Source organism: Triticum dicoccoides, chromosome 3B, assembly GCF_002162155.2.
Source record: "Triticum dicoccoides isolate Atlit2015 ecotype Zavitan chromosome 3B, WEW_v2.0, whole genome shotgun sequence".
Taxonomy (NCBI): Eukaryota; Viridiplantae; Streptophyta; class Magnoliopsida; order Poales; family Poaceae; genus Triticum; species Triticum dicoccoides.
In genome coordinates, this window is record NC_041385.1 from 753,206,339 (window position 1) to 753,219,855 (window position 13,517).

Below are 13,517 nucleotides of genomic sequence, written 5' to 3' on the forward strand. Positions count from 1 at the left end.
ATACAGTGGCGGTGACGAACCTCGTGTCTTGTGCCATGCTCCACACCTCCTCTATATGGCACTGTGCGACAGGGGCCCATCAGCCTCGCTTGGGCTGGACGCCCCCGATTAGGGCGTGGGTCAAGGGTCCAATGGGTCGTTGGGCCCATTTGGGAAGAGATCAACCTAACACTTTTAACTCATGATAAACAGGTGGAAACATCTTAAAAGGGTTCTTTTATTGGACAGTTGGCAGAGTCAGCACCTCCCCTGAACAGAAAGCAAAATTATCCCCGAGTAAATCCACATTGCACGTCGACATATGGCTCACCAAAATGTAACCTCGGATGTGTTCCAAATACTAAAATCCAGTGCCAAATCAAATACATAAACCAGAGTTCACTGCATAAGCGTGCATCCGCTAAGAAGACATTGATTGACCTCACTTCACATGAAGATTGTCTTTTCCTGTTACGCCGGTCATATGGACTTATCATTGCTCTCCTCACTAGCAAATGGTTCTTCTTCATTGTCGATGGCCATGATTGACACCGTGTACTCTTGTCCGATCACAATCCTAAAAGATAAAGTTATTAAGTATTACACGTTTGGCATCACAAGAAATGATAATGATATTAAAAGGTCCTATCCAAACAAACTACGGCATCGCCAATCCTTAGACAATCTGAATTTTCTTAAGCCTAAATGTCTATTATGTTTACTATGTGACAGAGAAACTACGGTATCCTATGTTTTACTATGTTTTAATATGTGACAGATCCGACGACTGTCAGTTAACAAAAGAAAACAAAGAACATGAAACTGGTTACCTTCTTGACCCCATGAAACGTCCGAAACCCCAAATAGCTCCACCAGAGCCGAAGTTCACGATTCTCTCCAGCCTAGGAACTTTGCAGAATTCACTTGCAAAAGAAAAAGAAAACAAAAAACATCAATAAGGAGCAGAGGTGAGAGCAAAGTAAACATGGCTCATAAGGCTAAATTTCTGTCTCTTTTGCGTGGCAGCTGTAAGGTTTGGGTTTTGTGAGCGTTAAGTGGCAAAAGCACGTTTGAACCTGTTTTTGTTTCTTGGATGCTGTATATGCTCAATAGTGGAACCCGGACGAAAGTTGCATTAAAAAAGTGAATATATGCAAACTAGGCACGTATATATCACATCTAATACCAAAATTAATTCATGAAGATGTTAGTTGACACATGTTCAGGGTTAACTTTTGAAAGGCTTAGCCAATGTGATACCTGAATTCACTGGAGCTCCAGAAATAAACAGAGCCATCTCTTGAACCTGTAATCAGATATGGGCTACCGGGGAAGGCAATGACAGAAATTACTGGAGACATGAAAGCTTCCATTGTATGAACACAGGCCTTTTCCTCCATGTCCCATATCTGTTAGATAAGAAAAGTACAGACACTACTATTAGTAATGTGTAGCTCGTATGATGTCATTGTATTTTTCAATGATAATGGCATACCTTAGCAGTGTGGTCGTCAGAGCCAGTAATCAAATATTGTCGATCATCACATGTGAAGAAATCGAGACAGTTCACTTTGTCCAGATGCCCAGACAAAGTATATTTAGATTCAGGAGAATTAATGCTCCAAACCTGAACATAAAGTATATGAATTGGCAATTAACGGGTTTTAGATTCTGAGAGGATTATGCACAGGCCAACAATTAAGGTATTGTAGCCAAACTAATAAGTTGGCAAAAGGAGAAACCCATATATACCTTTACCGTGAGATCATCTGAAGCACTTGCAAAAATGCTGGTGTCCATTGGGTTAAATGCGACTTGACGTATAGTATCGGAGTGTTCTTCCACGAATGAATGTCTGCACTCCCATCCCTTGCTCCAGTCCCAGAGCTTCATATCACGATAAGCCGATGACAATACGTACGGACGGGTTGGATTGACGGCCATTGATGTGATGAAGCAATCACTGGCGGCTCTGAAGCTTCTGAGTTTCTGTATTTTGTTGTCATAATTGTACACGTGGATCACACCATCAGATGTTCCAGCCACAAACCATTTCTTTCTTGAGACAACTTTAACGGAATGAACTGCAGTGAAAGTGCCCAAGTTATTTAGTATGTCATACAACAGTGTATGTTGAACCGGGAAACAGAGAAGTGAGAAAGCATGCCTTTTTTTGGTACGTAAGAAGGCATGACTGACTCCTTCGAGACACTAAACGAATCCATCTGTCTCTGCCGGTAAATACAAATGACAGAGTCAGTTGAATGCAGACGAGAGTTTTCATTTGCTAATACAACTTGATTTTTTTATGATATGCATTTGGCAACACTGATTGAAAACCCGTCATGATAAAACATACTCCATATATAACGTTTGGTTTTTTTTTCAGGCTGTGACAAAAAACTAGACTTTCATCATGGTCGGCTAGCATTTGCCATCACCAAAAATAAACATCAGCCTTCTTCCATGACAACAAACTTAGGCAATCGACAGAAATAATGTATGGTACTACTGCAAGTACATGGTATTATTTACTATAAAAGATAGAATGCATTAACTTGCCTGCGTGTCATAGTTCCATATGCAAACATCTCCGTTCTGATGACCTGTTATAATGCTGTGCGACAGTAAGATACATATCATAGGATAATCGTGATCCACATTCATTTGAACAGAGGAAATTAATATTCTGGTGCTCATATCACATATGCTATGCACTCACCATGGCTCCGTAGGGTGTGCATCAAGGGAGCACAGAACACCATTAGTATTCTTAAGGGATATGATCCGTTGATCCTAATCCAACAAAAAACTGGTCAGCATTAGAAAGAAAAAAACTTCAAAGTTGGAGCATGTATGCAAGTGAAAAGAGAACTCCATACCTTTATTCTTCTTGAGATTGTCTGCTACATCGAACATAGTACCAATTAAGACCATCAGTAAAGCAAATGCATCAATGCAAGGGAGGATATAAAAAAAGATACATCAGGGTACAATAGCATTATTCCAGTAGCTTAGCACTTGGAACACGCACAGAGACGGAAGTTACATCAATTGAAAGCAACATCTAATTTGAATGGAAAATACTCTGATCTGTATTAAGTAAAAATGACTGACCGCGGAAGCAAAAACAGTTTTCAGCATCACCTCACGCACTTCACTCCCTGACTCTTTAGCTTCGTCGAATAACTTTTTATACTTAGATTGGTCTCTCGAAGTAGGGATTTTTTTATCTCCAGACAGACTGCTCTGCAGGATCAGATCATACTCCGTTTCTTCTGGTAGCCTCTCTTGCTGTTGCGTTGTAACAACGAGAGTGTATGTGGTGAACCTGGAAGGCACAATGCCGTATAGTGGGAGACTTGCAAAGCAACGCCACGGCTTGGTGCTCTTCTTTATAAGCCTGAATACCGTGTGTTCATCTGTGTTGGTTCTGACAGGGAAGCGAAGCTCGACAAGGTACACGTCAAGTTGGTCCTGCGGAACAACTCAGGTTGTCAACCAACATCTTGGTAAATGGCGAATTTTTTGCTGAAATCATTTCCCATTTCATCTTTACATTCTCGTTTTGAGCAAAAAGGAAATATTTGAATGCGTAACTGTCTAGGTAGTTGCACAAGAAGTTCATGACATCTCACATACTGTACTTAGTTTGCTCGAAAAATAGGGTCATGTCTCTGTCTCTATTTGCAAAGCTAGTGTGATAATGTTGGAGTAGGTGACTAGGAAATATATGTCATGTGTTTAATTTGGATGAGTAGCACATACTTCTGGATAACCAGTCAGGTTTGCTGTAACATGAGACAGTAAAACGAAATGATCTTAAGTTAATAGAACTCACAGAATATTTTTATGCTACAATTCAGAATAGTCAGGCTTCAGAAACAGAAAGATGCAACTAAATTAACTAACAATCAAACTGGAATTTTATAACACTAAAACTGTTGTTGAATTTCGAAGTCAAAGCTTGCAATTTGAATACCCATAAATCTAAACGCATGCTGAAGAAGAAAACATACTCTGGTCTTTTGAAGTGAATATTACATAGGTGGTTTCTTGGTGAAAACTCTGTATGTTTGTGTTAAATTTCGGCAAGGAATTTTATGATAAGGCAATTATATTTTGTCTCAATATCTCCATAGTGAACTTGAGTTCATCCAGAAGCTCCGAGTGATTAACAACAAAGGCAAATGGGAAACACACGAGCTCACATCTTAAACATACCCTCGTTCCCGTGCTTTCCGTTTCAGTAAGCCTATCAATTACATTTTGTATACCAGTTGGTCTTCTCGCAGGATTGAAATCAAGGCTCTCTATTGCTATGTTAGTGCATACTCGTACTTGCAGTTTCTGTGGTGTTTCCAGCCTATTGCTCCACCTTTCAAGTACCTGCAAATTTGCAATTGTGAGTTAGCACTTAAACGAATCGACATCTTTTTAAGATGAAACAAAACTGAATATGTATATTACATTATTTACCCTATTATCTTTTAGCTTTTTTCCGATAAAAGAGCCCCAAAGACCCCAATTTCACTATGAAATTGCCAAATCGGAGAAGTCTTACATGCACGCATGCACTCCTTCAGCATAAACATACACTCATTTGACAGAAGCAGAAGAACACAAAACTTAAAATTCACTACAACCATTACAACAGGTAGCAAATGTCAGTTTTATTGCTGCTGACAGCATAGCCAAGCCTGGGTGTCACGGTACCCCAACCATGTGGATGGAAAATTGTTAAGATATACTCCCTCCGTTCCTAAATATAAGTCTTTTTAGATATTTCAAATAGACTAAACATACGGATGTATGTAAACATATTTTAGAGTGTAGATTCACCCATTTTGCTCCGCATGTAGTCACTTGTTGGAATCTCTAGAAAGACTTATATTTGGGAACGGAGGAAGTATTGCATTACCCTCCTTTCCCATCAACGTGGAATTTGGGGTGAACTGGTTTGTGCATGCATTTTAACATGGTACTAGAGCCAAGTGTTCTTGAACTCAAAACTCGGCCGACATAGTATTTATAAAAAATGTTACGGTCTACATCAGTCACATGTCTAAGGCCCGTGGAACCTAGACGAGAGGGGGATTGCTGAGATATATTGCATTACCCACATTCCCTGTCAGCTTAGGAGATACATTGCACTGTGCTCCTTTTCCATCAACTTAGGCTTTTGAATGAACTGGTTCGATACACAGGAGCTTATGGAAATATAAGGTAAATACTTGAATTTTACTATATTCATAGTGCCAATATATAATCATGCTTTTGGGTGAACTAGTTCAATACAAAACGAAGCTTATGGAAACATAAGGTGTTTTTTTACTAGATTCATAGTGCAAATATATAATTGCCGTATATAAATACGAGCACCAGGATTTTCTTTTACGAAATTTCGGTAGGAGCACTACCAATACTATTTGAAGAGAAGCTTAACCATTTGCCATCGGAGGCAACCTTTCTAAAGGCCACTGTTCTCACATTAACCAACTCCTTAGCTTAGGGAGTCATCAGCACATCAGTAAGAGTCCTAATATGGTCCTTAATTAAACTATCTGGTAATGCTCAAAACGGTCCTCAGCACGATATTTTGGCGCTCATACGGTACCAAGTCATGAAAATACTGCGGCGGGCTTCTGAGTTTCATGTGTTGGATAATGGGCAACTAGTATTTCCTGAGGGCCAAAGGCCATTACATATACATGTGTGAGAAAGTGCAGAAAAGCCCCTTATACAATGGGGATGTACACAATGAACTATACACATCTAACACCCCCCTCAAACTCATGGTGGATCAACAACACTGAGTTTGGAGAGGAAAAACCCATGCTGCGCTCGAGTCTGCGCCTTCGTGAAGAAATCAGCCAACTGTAACTCAGAGGGCACATAGTGAAGAGCGAGAGTCTGATCCTGCACAGCAGCACGCACAAAGTGGGCATCCACGCCGATGTGCTTGGTGAGCTCATGCTTCACCGGGTCACGCGCAATACTGATAGCACCGGTACTGTCGGACAGTAGAGGAGTGGAGGTAGTAGCAGACACACCAAAATCCTCAAGTAACCACCGTAACCAGATCACCTCAGCCGTCAACATAGCCATGGCTCGCAACTCAGCCTCTGTACTCGAGCGAGAAACTGCAGTCTGCTTCTTTGTCTTCCATGCAATAAGAGAGCCACCAAGAAAGACACAATAAGCAGACAGCGAGCGTCGATCCGAGGGATCACTAGCCCAGGTAGCATCAGAGTAGGCCTGGAGCTCAAGAGAGCTGGAGCGGGGAAAGAAAAGGCGCTGAGAGATCGTTCCACGAAGATATCGTAGAACACGGAGGAGATGACTATAGTGGACAGAGGTGGGGGCGGAAACAAACTGACTCAGGATGTGGACAGGATAGGAGATGTCAGGACGCGTAACAGCAAGATAGACAAGACTGCCAACAAGATGACGATAGTGAGTGGGATTAGGAAGAGGGTCACCATCGGTGGCACGAAGCTGAACGTTGAGCTCCATGGGAGTCACAACCGTACGCTCATCACCGAGAGCAGCGCGAGCAAGAAGATCCGGAATATATTTTTCTTGGGAGATGTAGAAGCCATCAGAGGTCGAGGAGATCTCAATCCCAAGAAAGTAGCGAAGTGGACCAAGATTAGTCATAAGAAACTGGTCGCGAAGGCGAGCCTTAACAAAGGAAATGTAATCAGTGTCATCACCAGTGATGATCATGTCATCAACATAGAGAAGGAGAAGAGTCCGACCACGAGGAGACGTGTGAACAAACAGTGCGGGATCATGGTCACTGGGCAAGAAACCAGCGGCAGTCACCACAGATGCGAAGCGCTCAAACCAGGCGCGAGGGGCCTGTTTGAGACCATAGAGGGAGCGGCGAAGTCTACAAACCATACCATCAGGAGCATAGTATCCCTGTGGTGGCTGTATGTAAACCTCCTCACGCAACTCGCCATTGAGAAAAGCGTTCTGAACATCAAGTTGAGAGATAGACCACTGACGGACAGAAGCCACAGCAAGAAGAGTGCGGATAGTGGTCATGTGAGCCACGGGAGCGAATGTCTCATCATAATCACGCCCCTGCTCCTGCTGAAAGCCACGGGCCACGAGACGAGCTTTGTAGCGCTCAAGAGAACCATCGGAGCGAGTCTTAACTTTGTAGACCCACTTGCAGGTGATGGGACGGACACTGGAAGGAAGGGGAACTAGATCCCATGTGCCAGAACGCTCAAGAGCAGCAAGCTCTTCGGCCATCGCAAGTTGCCATTCAGGCTGAGTCATGGCAGTTCGGTAGGAAGTGGGCTCAGCAATAGCAGAGAGACCATACCGATTAGGTGAGTAGCGATCAGGCGGGGGGCAAGGCCGAGCACGAAGATTGTGACCCGGGGGAGGCATGAGAGGAGGTGCACCAGAGGTGGAAGGCTCGTCAGAGGAGACATCCTTAGTACGAGATCGGCGAGTATAGTGGAGAGGGAACGGTGAGAGAGGGCGACGGACTGGAGATGATGGTGGAGAGATGGAGGAGGAGGATGGAGTAGACGGTGTTGGTGGGGAATAAGAAGGAAGGAGAGGTGCCGGAGGAAGCGGTGACACATGAGGCACATAGCCGGGTGTGTCAGGAAGGAGCAGGAAAGAAATGTCATCCACAGAGAAACTCGAGGAAGGAGAACGTGGGTAGTAAGAATGAGACTCGTCAAATGTCACATCACGCGAGATGCGCAAGCGACGACCCACAGGATCCCAACATCGATAGCCCTTGTGCTCATCACTGTAGCCAAGAAAGACACACTCAACAGACTGAGCAGTCAGTTTGGTGCGTTCTCGGGGGGCAAGAAGGACGTAACACACACATCCAAACATCCGAAGAGCGGAATAGTCAGGGGAACGTCCGGTGAGACACTCCATAGGGATACCACCCTGCAAAGCAGTGGAGGGCTGAATGTTGATGAGATAGGTGGATGCGGAAACAACCTCAGCCCAAAAATGGGGTGGAAGGGAAGCAGCAATCATTAGCGCACGAGCCGTCTCAAGCAAATGACGATGCTTGCGTTCAGCAACGCCATTCTGAGCATGAGCCCCAGGACATGAGAACTGGGCAAGAGTACCCTGTTCTGCTAGAAAACCACGCAACAGCTGAGAGATATACTCCCCAGTAGAGTCAGCACGAAAAGTACGAATGGACGTGGCAAACTGTGTGAACCATGGTAGCAAAACGTTTGTATATAGAAAGAACCTCGCTACGAGATTTCATGAAGTAGAGCCAAGTGTAGCGAGAGAAATCATCAATAAACAAAACATAGTAGCGATGACCACCTTTTGAATCAAAGGGAGCAGGACCCCAGACATCAGAATGGACTAAGTCAAACGGATGCTGAGATACTGACTCACTAATAGGATAAGGTAACTGAGTCTGTTTGCCAAGTCTGCAACCATTACAATGTAAGGAGACATCTCCAGATACAGACCCTAAGAGGCCCTGACGAACTAAAGAAGATAAGCGAGAGCCACAGATGTGACCAAGGCGATGATGCCACTGCTGGAAGGATGCAGACGAAGAGGCAGCAAGAGCATGGGAGCTGGCAGAAGTGGTGGCAGCGGAAGGAACACAAAGCCAGTCAACCTCCCAAAGGCCCTCTGACTCATGGCGCCAAGGGCTAGCTCCAACCAAAACCTTGGTGTGACGATCCTGAATGGAGCAAGAGTCGGTATCAAGAATGACACGACAACCAGAATCAGTAAGTTGGGCAGCAGAAAAAAGATTCATGGTAAGACGTGGAACATGTGAAACACTAGGAACAGAGAAGGACAGAGTGGAAAAAATACCACGACTAGCAACAGGAAGAGATGTGCCATCGGCAGTGAGAACATTAATAGGCGAATCAAGAGGCCGAAGAGAAGACAATACAGAAGAATCAGAAGACATATGGAAGGAGGCTCCAGAATCCAAAACCCACGAAGATGTACCTGACTGTGTAGATGCCTGCGGTGATGGAGAAGTGGCTGTAGTCACAGCTGCAGCTGAACCAGTCGACGAAGAGCCTGAGGAGGCCAAGAGACGTTTGAGCCTCACAATGTCCTGGTCAGTGAGTGACGGTGTCAGGGAAGATCCAGGAGTCCCACTAGAAGAGGAGCGCCGCTGGTCTCGCTTCTTCTCACGGCAGTCAGACTCTGGGTGACCTGGCCGAGAGCACTAGCCACAGAAGGTGTCACGGCGCGATCGACCCCTATCAGTGTAAGCAGGTCGACTCACCCCCCTGAAGGTGTGGGGAGGAGCGGTGGAGCAGGGAGCCGAGCAGACGATACAGGAGCACGAGCAGCCAACACAGACGGGACCACCAGCAATCCAGCAGAGCGAAGGCGGGTCTCTTCAGCACGAAGCTCAGCAAGCACCTCCGAGATAGGAACACGACCACGAGCAAGCAAGTGAGCACGTCGCGGTTCAAACTCAGAGCGGAGACGTGACAAGAACTCATGGACCCGCTGAAACTCCAGGTCAGACCGAGTAGTCTGACAGCGACGACAGGTGCCACAAACAACTGTCCGAAGAGAGTCAAGCTGACGCCAGATGGCGGAGCACTGAGAATAGAACTCATCAACAGAGGAATCACCTTGCTGGAGTGCATGCTCCTGACGCACGACAGATAGGTAGAGAGCATCACCAGAGGGCTGATAGCGCTGACAGAGGTAAGACCACATCGCTGCAACAGTGCCAAGTCCCATGAACTCCGAAGCAAACTGAGGAAGAACACTCGCAGTGAGAACAGCAGCAGCTCGAGCATCATCATTGCACCACTGAGTGTAAGCAGACAGATCATCCCGGTACACAGAGAGAGCATCTGAATAAGCAGATACCTGCTGATCATAAGCATCAACCGCAACATCATCTAGAGCCTTGGCAGCATCTCGGTCAGCCTGAGAGGCATCAGCAGCAAGGACCGGCGGCACGGGTGGGATTGGGGCCACGGGTGCCACCGGACATGGCGGACAGGGGACCTCGCCAGAGAGAACCCCCCACAGAAGGAGTCCACGCATATGGATGCGCATGAAGCCCACAAACTCAGCATAATTGGTGCCATCAAAGATCACCGAGCACCGAGGAACCGCGACATAGCCCGAAGAGGACATGAGGAAGTCACTCTGCTGCTGTTGTCCGGATTTTTTTTTGAGGTCAACGGGCCCTCAACCAGATCTGGATCGAGGGAAAAAGCCCGAGCGCTGCGCCCCTTCTCGTGCGCACGGCAACGACGAGGACCAGAGAGGGCAGGGGGCGGGCAGGACCAGGCGGCTTCAGCGGCCGGACCTGGGCGGCAACGGCGGTCGGACCTGGGCGGCAAGCGGCGGCCAGACCAGGGCAATAGAGGCGGCCGGTCGAGGCAGCCTCAGTTCGGCAGCGGCAGCAGCCGAACGAGGCGACGGGCGACGGCCGAAGGACGGAGAGGAGACGAGCGGGGGAGGGAGCAGCCACAGTTCTGCAGTGGGCAGCAGTCAAGCGAGCGCCCTAGGCGGAATCGAGCAGGGGCTGACTCACTCGGGGATGGAGAAGCAACGGCAGCAGCCAGAATTGAGCAGAGGAGCACCGAGTTGCAGCGTGCGAGGGAGCGAGGGAAACCTAAGCATCTGATACCATGTTGGATAATGGGCAACTGGTATTTCCTGAGGGCCAAAGGCCATTACATATACATGTGTCAGAAAGTGCAGAAAAGCCCCTTATACAATGGGGATGTACACAATGAACTATACACATCTAATATCATGACCATTTGAAGTGCTGCCAAAGAACTTAAGGACCTTGGATGTATTTTACTATTCAAAAACTCCGTTTTGTACTGCTGCCGTCCATAGGAACTTTTAGTTCGGTTGGAGTGGCAGGTACCCTTCTGAACAGGTTTGTATGTCTATGGCATTTTTTTTTGCGGAGATGTCTATGGCAATTATCCAATCTAAACAAGTCGAAGTTGATGTTAATTAGATTTCTACAGAGTGTTTTTGTTTAGCACTTGAAAAAAATTACCATTCTCAAATTACGGGAGGTATATGTTATGAAGATTAATTAGTGTGGTATGATCAGTAAGATGATGGCATGCAGCTGCGTGTCCATGATTGAGATGCAGAAAGAGCCTGTGGTTTGACAAGTCATCCGTATATCAGCTTTCGGTGTGGCAAAAAAATATCATTCTAGGGTGTTGTTTGCACTGGTTTTAGAAGTTAGCATCATGGTGTGGATGCTTTCATAGTTGAAGCTGATCAAGCACTGTAACTTACTAGTGTAGTGTAAAATATATTCCTAAAATGCATTAGTCAAAATAAAACACACGATAATTATTTAAAATAAAGCTTTTATCTAGAGATCGCCCATTGTTCTTACTTCCCTAGGTTCATGGTATCCTTTTGCTCCAGTCAGTATCTCCATGATTATAACACCAAGAGCGTACACGTCATATTTGAATGTAATTATGCCATTGGTGAATTCTGGTGCCAGATATCCACTGCGTCAAAAAGGAACAAACCGGTCAATTAAAGTGCGGAGGTAGTGCATATAAATTATCACAGGCAAGAAAGCCTGAGTTCTGAAGTGGCTTAGCTAGCTTACGGGGTTCCAGCAACTCTTGTAACAATAGTGCGGGTTTGGTCATCTTTGAAGCACCTCGATACACCAAAGTCAGTGATTTTCGGCACCATTTTATCGTCCATGAGTATATTTGCTGGCTTAAGATCCAGGTGAACAATATTTTGTGTGTGAAGGTAATTCAATCCCTCACAGATTCCTTTTATTATTTTGTAGCGATCCCGCCATTCAAGTCCACTAGATGCATCTGCATAAATGGGACAAGAGAAATGTGCTTTAGTATTTGAAATGAAGTCCTTGATATCCGAACTGTAGTTAGTACATGGCATGGAATGTAAATTGTGTTTGGGTGTGATGTTTGAACAAAATAATCTTTAGTAAGGAAAATCTTGATCCTACCAGAGATATACTTCACAAGATCCCCCTTCTGTACATACTCAAAGCAGAGTAACCTTTCTTGAATGCCAGCCATGATAGATTTTCCTTCATATTTTAAGAATTCCTCTTGTCTGTCGCTACAATATCCCAGAAATCGTACTATATTTCTGTGCTTCGCCTTCATCAGACATTCAATCTCCAGCCGGAACTTGTCCTCGTGCAAATGTGTATTGGACAACTTCTTCACAGCGACTGTGCCGTTGTCAAGGACTCCCTGTGGTGCGGCATGCCCTGCCACTTTTTAGATTAACTATGACCAAGAAGTGATGTCATGCCGGGGCAGTTAGAATTTTCCTACCTTATAGACCACCGCGAATCCGCCACTTCCAATTTCATGGCCAGCAGAAAAATTCTTTGTGATGTCTTGAAGAAGTGATAATGGCAGAGCCTTCGGTTCTTTGGTTTCATCCAACAGCATGCACTCCAGGTCGAATCGTGCACTAACTTGGCGCTCCATTCCCGATTAAATACCACAGTGCCCTTGAAACAAGAGCAAAAGCATTTTTATAGAAGACATGATTACCGGCCGGTTATTGCTCATAATAATCAGAATTCAGAACCAAAGAAAAGCATTGATTGCAGATGCGGCAATAGCTTTTCTTCTATTCATTGATCGAAAAAAGTTTCGAAATAGAGCAAACTATATCTCTTTCTTTTGATAGACTCGAAACTTTTTTTTTTGAATTGATAGACTCGAAACTGGTTGTGTGGTTCACCTCACCATCCCTGCTAATAACCTCTATTAGACTTCTTCTATGCGCTTGCAGTTTACAGCGAAATGACTTGTACACATAGAGCTGCGATGCTAAACCCACGAGCAGGTTCGAGCTTGTTGGGAGCACTTCTCATGGCAAGACAAAACACAAATTACCTGGAGGCTGTTGCCTGCCTTCGATGGCCTTGATGTTGCCAAGCCTACCACAGCAGGTTTTCTTCCCTCCTAACTGATCGGCCACCGGCTCTTCGATTTTTTTGTTCAATTACCTGAGAAAGCCTTGGTGTGTAGTGACGAAGATGAGTTTCGGATGTTGTCCGAAGCAGGGAGAGACGGATCGTCTAAGGAAGTTATCAAATAGAGGAAATACATCTACATCTTGCATTTAGACAACTAACCCACTGTATAATTATTTAGTAGAATGCCTGTGCGTTGCAATGGGCTGCATTGACCGAGTCTTATGTCTAATATCTATGGCTAGACGAGTCATTTGGTTATAGTTTAGTTTGCCATAGAAATGTCTTATGTGTGATGTACTGACCCACATTATCATAATCCTATATACCTAAATAGTTGATAATCACTACTTCTATTTATCTCAACATGCACATATGTCACCTCATCAAAAGTCCAGCTTAACATGCATGAAAAAAAGTTTTTCGTTATTCGCACTACTATTTATCAACATGCACACTTCCCTACCCGACTACACATGCCCTCTTCAAAGGCACATCTCAACATGCATGGAAAAAGTTTTTCGTTATATTGTGGTACACATTTATTAAATATTTTCAACTATACAATAAT

At 44.9% G+C, this 13,517-nt stretch overlaps 1 pseudogene; it reads right to left on the reverse strand.

Annotated features, from left to right (window-relative positions):
* Nucleotides 1-459: 459 nt before the first annotated feature.
* On the reverse strand, nucleotides 460-12,452 carry LOC119279903 (annotated as a pseudogene).
* Nucleotides 12,453-13,517: the final 1,065 nt, after the last annotated feature.